The 6,311-nt window shown below is 40.0% G+C and overlaps 1 long non-coding RNA gene across 1 annotated transcript; it reads right to left on the bottom strand.

The window, feature by feature from the left end:
- Positions 1-731: 731 nt before the first annotated feature.
- On the bottom strand, positions 732-5,993 carry LOC125964181 (uncharacterized). Its single transcript, XR_007476847.1, has 3 exons — positions 5,925-5,993; positions 4,838-4,907; positions 732-1,021 (listed from the first exon to the last, which is right to left on the bottom strand). It is a non-coding gene; the product is annotated as an uncharacterized LOC125964181 (long non-coding RNA).
- Between the last annotated feature and the right edge of the window lie 318 nt (positions 5,994-6,311).

Genomic DNA, 6,311 nt, shown 5'->3' on the forward strand with positions numbered 1-6,311 from the left:
AGAGGGAGGGAGTGGGAGTTGGTGGAGAGAGCTGTTAGATTAAGAGGCAGCTCTGGCCACTGCAAAAGGAGAAAGGGAAGAAAAGATTGGTGGCAAGAGCCTCGGGCAGCAGCATAATTCTGCAAACATCTTGGCTTGGCCAATGTGGATCCCCAGGGAAAAACTCTGCATTAGTTTTCTGTTGCTGTTTAAAATAGCACAAGTTAATTACCTAACAGTTCTGGAGGTCGTGAGCCTGTAATGAGTCTGACCGTCTTATCCAGGTGTTGATAGGGCTAGGTCCTTCGGAGCACTCCACGAGAGAAGTTGTTCATTGTCTCTTTCAGCGTCTAGAGACTGCCAACATTCCTTGGCTTGTGGCTGCATCACTCCAATCTCTGCTTCTGTCATCACATCTCCTCCTCATTATGATCTCCTGCTTCTCTCTTATAACAACCCTTGTGATGACATCAGGTCCGTCCTGATAATCCACGATAATCTCACCATCTCAAGATCACATCCTCAAAAATCTCTTTTGCCATATGAAGTAACATAGGAATGTTACTTCATAACATAGTAACATAGGTTCTGGGAATCAGGATGTGGATATTTGGGCGGAGACCATTTTTCAGCTGACCACAGATGCCCTTAGAGGGTCCTGCACTGGGCAGGAATGGGCCAGCACTAGTATCCCCGAGAGGCTCACCCACTGGGTATGAGCAGCCCAGGGGGAAGCATGGTCCAGCATGGGCCAGCAGCTGGACGCTCACAATCAGCGCTGCTCCCTTGTGTAAGTTCTGTTGAAGGTCTGTTCTAAGCAACATCACTCCATGGATCCCTCATAGTCGATCTGGTTTCCTGTGTTGGTGGCAAGAGTGCAAGCTCTGGTGTCCAGTGTTCAGTGGTACCAGAAGCAGTGTCCTCTACTTATAGTCCTGTGGCATGGGTTTTTCTTTGGTTCCAAATACTTCAGCTCTCTTCTGCTTGTTTTCTGAGCTTTCTTCTAAAAGCTTCCTTGTGTTTCTGTGGGCTTCTTGATCACCTTTTTAAAAAATATTAATATTTTATTTAAAAAGTTTTTATTTTATATTGGAGTCTAGTTGATTTACAATGTTGTGTTAGTTTCACGTGTACGGCAAAGTGATTCAGTTATATATATATATATACATATATCTATCCTTTTTCATATTCTTTTCCCATTTAGGTTATTACAGAATATAGAGTTCACTGTGCTATACAATAGGTCCTTGTTGTTTATCTACTTTATATATAGTAGTGTGTATCTGTTAATCCCAGACTCCTAATTTATCCCTCCCCCCACCTTACCCTTTGGTAACCATAAGTTTGTTTTCTAAGTCTGTGAGTCTGTTTCTGTTCACCTTTTCATAAATTTCTTTTCTACTTAAATCAACCAGAGTCAGTGTGTTTGGTTATTGTTTCCCAATATTTATTTTCCCCCTTTTCTTTTAGTAACAGAACCTCTTTCCAAAGTTCAGCTGGGCAAATGGCCACAGGGATAGAGCTTAAACTTTCTAATTTACCTTATGGCCAGGCATGGCCATGTGACTAAATTGTCATCAGGGGAATGTAAACAGTAGTCATGTGTATAACTTCCACGTGACTTCTTCAAAAGGAACTTGCTTGCACTTCCCTTCCTCATTTTCCCTCTCCTTGTGGGCTGAATGTGTGTGGTACTGGGGAGTTGCCTTTGATTCAGTGAGTAAGAGCAACATTTGAGGACACGATAGGGCGGGTGGAGAGAAGGAACCACGTTCGCTGGGTGACTTCACAGAGCTCAGCCATCTGCCTACCTTAGATTGCTTGTATTCTTCTGGACTGTTACAGGACAAAGAAATAAACCTATATTGTTTGAGCCATTGTATTTTGAGGTCTCTTTTGAAAGCCACCAAGTCTATTAGAGTTTAGTATAACCTACCTAATGAAAACAAGCAGTTTCTTTCTCATAACCTGGACTAGTTTAGAGACAGAAACCAGGAGTAATTCCAGTACCTCAGGAAAGGAAAGAGGAAAGAATTCTGGGATGAATTGTCTGGAAAGTTGGGACTAAGGGCATTAAAATTCCAGCCACAGTATATAAGAATGAGAATTTGTTAGCCTATAGCGTGCACCAATGAAACAACCAAGTGTCGGGGATCCACATAGCCACTGTCATCGAATAGTACAGATGGGAAGAGGCACACAGGACTGCGGGGCAGGGTGGTTACTACTAATGATAGGAGTAGCTTAGATAAAGAAAATAACAAACAAATCACTAAATTCTAAGCTCAAATCACAGAAAAGAACAGGATCATGTATAACTATGATAATACAATCTCTTGCAAGGGGGTCAACACAGCTACAAACCAAATGCAATGGCTAAATCTGAAGTTAGCTTCGATCTGTTTTATTCTCAGCCTTGCCAGTTGAACATCAACACATAGGATCCTGAGAATTGAAATGGGGAGATATGGGAGGATGCAGAGGCCTCAGACTATTATTTTGATCCCCCGAAGGCCACTGAGCCTCTGGAGGTCACCGAGGAACACACACCCATAGGTAACAGTGCATGAGGTGCTATGGAAATCAGCTGTTGGAAATTCTACTGAATTTTAACAAGGTAAAGGGAGAAAGGTCTCCATCAGTGTCTGGATGAGCACAACTCTCTGAAGAGGTTGTTCTTGCCTTTTTTGAAAACCCTGTAATAACCTTTCTGAGGATTTACTCTACAGGGAAATGTCAATTGTTTATTTCCACACTCTCAACATCCTTCATTGTCTACAGACCTATAATTAAAATGCCAGCATGCCTGTGGAGTGAAAGGGGAGCAATTACAAAGTCAAGTAGCAAAGGAAAAGTCTTTCTAGAACAAGAGGATAATTTTTTTTCCTATTTTATATTATCAAAAATATTTTTGGAATATGATTGGGGAACGGATTCTGGGGTGCTAGGTCAAGGAGGGGGAGAACATACATTTAAACCACAGATTTTTGTCTTTATCTTGGTGGGGGGTGGTTTTTCAGGGTTTCCTCTCGGTCCAACCTAAAGAGTTAATCAAATCAACCTAACATTTGTGAGGGAATTGCTGACTAATGATGAAATTAGATATTAGAAGCATAAAATGGTTTAGTTGTCCATGTAACTTTCTGGTTTGACTGGAGTAGAACATGGATCTTAGAAAGTACAGTGGATTATTGTAAACTCACTTAGGTGATGACTCTACAACTTCAACTCCAGATGTAGTCTCCTTAATGGAGGCAATTATTAGAACCCATGTGTCCAGGTACTACTTAGTTTATCTTTTTTCTCTGTCCCAGGGATTGGAAGACTTTTTCCGGATAGTATATATTATAGGCTTTGCAGATCATATGCTCTCTGTTGCAACTATTCAACTCTGCCATTGCAGCAAGGAAACATCCATAGACCATACATAAACAATTGGGCATGACTGTGTTCCAACAAAATTTTATTTACAAAACTAAGCCATAAGTGCCCCAGTAGCAATAAGCATATCTTATTGTGCCCAGATCTTGATTTCTGATACCATTCTCCAATAAAAGGAACTAGGGCTCCTTGGGAAAATGTCTGAAAAGACTGAGTCAAAAATATATAAGATGAGCCAAAAAGTAAGGAAGAGCTAAAAAAAATTACATTGATGGAGGTATGTCAAAGCGCCAACTGAAAGAGCTTCCAATGGCCAAAGTGGAACAAATTGAGCAAAAAAGTAAAGTATTTATAGTACTGGATTATAACCCAAAGGATATGGTAAATATCCATGAGCCCATATTGTTACAAATAAATGACTGAATAAATAGTAAACAGAGAGAAGAGGCAAATACCTCATGCAGGAGAATTCTAAATAAATTATGTAGATACTTGGTCCTAAAGAAGGAGGAGCATAAGTCCCAATTCTTTAAGTGTGGGCTGTGCACAGTGATTTCTTTCCAAAGAGTACATATGGAAGGGTGGAAGAGAGTAACTTTAGCGTAGAGAAACCTGACAAATATGGCTTCATAGGTGACTGAGGTCAACATTGACAGTTATAAATCAGGGTGATAATATGTACCCTTGATGTGATGTGATGAAAAGAGCCCTTTACATCTGTAATATTCTTTCCCAAATCCATCACCCCAGTCTCATCGTGAGAAGATCATCAAATTCCAAAAGAGAGACATTTTACAGTATTCCTGACCACTACTTCTTAAAACTGTCAAGGTCATCAAAACCAGGGAAAGTTTGAGAAACTGTCATAGCTATGAGCAGCCTAAGGAGATATGACAACTACATGTAATGTGGTATCCTGGACTGGATCCTGGCACAGAAAAAAGAACATTAGGTTAAAAAGAGGGCAGTCAATAAACTACAAACTTTAGTAATAGTGTATCAATGTTGGTTCATTGATGGGGAAGAATGTACCCTACTAATGTAAGATGTTAATAATAGGAGAAACCATGAGGAATTATATGGGAGCTTTCTGTACTATCTGCTCAATTTTTCTCTAAATCTAAAACTGTTCTAAAAAAATAAAGTCTGTTACGTAGAAAACAAATGTATGGTTACCAAAGGGGAAAGGAGGGCGAGGGATAAATTAGGAGTTTGGGATTAACAGATACAAACTACTGTATATAAAACAGATAAACAACAAAGACCTACTATATAGCACAGGGAACTATAGTCAATTCCTTGTAATAAACTATAACAGAAAATAATTTGAAGAGGAATAGATCTATATCTATATAACTGAATCACTTTGCTGGACCACAGAAACTAACACAACATTGTAAATCAACTATACTTCAATAAAAAATTAAAAAATAAAGTCTGTTAATAAAATAAAAGAAGGTGACAAGCTGGATTTTACCTTCAGACTCTACTTTGCTGACTCCTGCTCTATGCCATTAAGCAGAGAAAACAGTCAAGTTTGCCTTCACCTGTCAGGAATAGTAGAACATCTTTACTGTTTTGCCTCAGGGTTATGTCAGTTTTCGGGGTCTACAAAACAATACAGTACACCAGTACCTTGACCATCCCATTATCCCATAGGATATCATCATGATCTACTAGATGGATGACATCTTGCTGGCACAGGTTGAAGAGGAGGAATTAAGAGGTAACCTAGATGCCTTAATAAGATACACATTGGCCAAAGGGAAAGAAATACATACTCCAGGGACTTCCCTGGTGGCACAGTGGTTGAGACTGCATGCTCCCAACACAGGGGGTCCAGGTTCAATCCCTTGTCGGGGAACTAGATCCTACATGCATGCCGCAACTAAGAGTTCACATGCTGCAACTAAGGAGCCTCAACCAAGACCTGGAGCAACCAAATAACTAGATAAGTAAATATTAAAGAAAAATACATACTCCATAAAAATAGAGGAGGAGACCTACCACTTCAGTGAAGTTTCCAGAAGTCTTAGAGTCCAGGGCATATTGGAGTATCTTCTTTAAAGGGAATGACAGGTTGGAACACATGGTAGCACCTGTTTATTACAACAGGTACAATCTGGGGCTCTCTGAAATTTATTGCATTTGATTGGGTTGCCCTGAACGATTGACAAAGTGAGAATTGCTAGGATCTTATAGGATGCAAGGAATACGGAAAGTATCTCAGTTAACAAGGTTTATTGATAATTATAAGGAAAGTAAGAAAAACCAGAAAAAGTCAAAATAACCAAAGCTAAGCCCCTAGAGAACTAAAACATTATTGCTATCTAAGATGCACTGAAAGCTCTCATCATATGTCTACTGACTTAACAGTTATCCCGACTCATGATTCAGGTCTTCCACCCCACTTATTTTCTTTCCTAGAACTAATTTGCTATTTTGTCTTGGCTTCTGTTTCTGCTCCTGTAACTACTACAATTGAATAACTGTTTTTAATCTCCTCTATTTATCTCAAGATTTCTGTTTACTCAGATCTTCTACTACTACCCAGTTTTGCTTACTGCCTTCTTTTTGTGCATGTGTCTCTTGGCCTCTCCAGCCTGCTGACTCTCTCTGAATGCTTTGCATTTAATCTCTCAAAAAGAGTTCCTGGTGGGACCCTTAACTCCCGTCCAATGCCCTTTTATGGCAGAGCTCTTGTGCTAGATTCTCTCATAGGCCCCTAGCCAATGAGATAGCCGACCAACACCCATCTCTGGTCCAATCAGCTTTGGTCATGGCTGTGATGTCACACAATACACACACGAACCCACTGACCTATGCAAGTCATCTTTCAGAAGAGGCCGTTACTGTGACAGGCACGCTAAAGATTCTCAGAATGAGGATATTTTAACTAGGAGACACTTTCCCTGGCCTGTCCAGACAATTTACTTTGCCATTTTGATTAA

This window comes from Orcinus orca, chromosome 4 (genome assembly GCF_937001465.1).
Source record: "Orcinus orca chromosome 4, mOrcOrc1.1, whole genome shotgun sequence".
NCBI lineage: Eukaryota > Metazoa > Chordata > Mammalia > Artiodactyla > Delphinidae > Orcinus > Orcinus orca.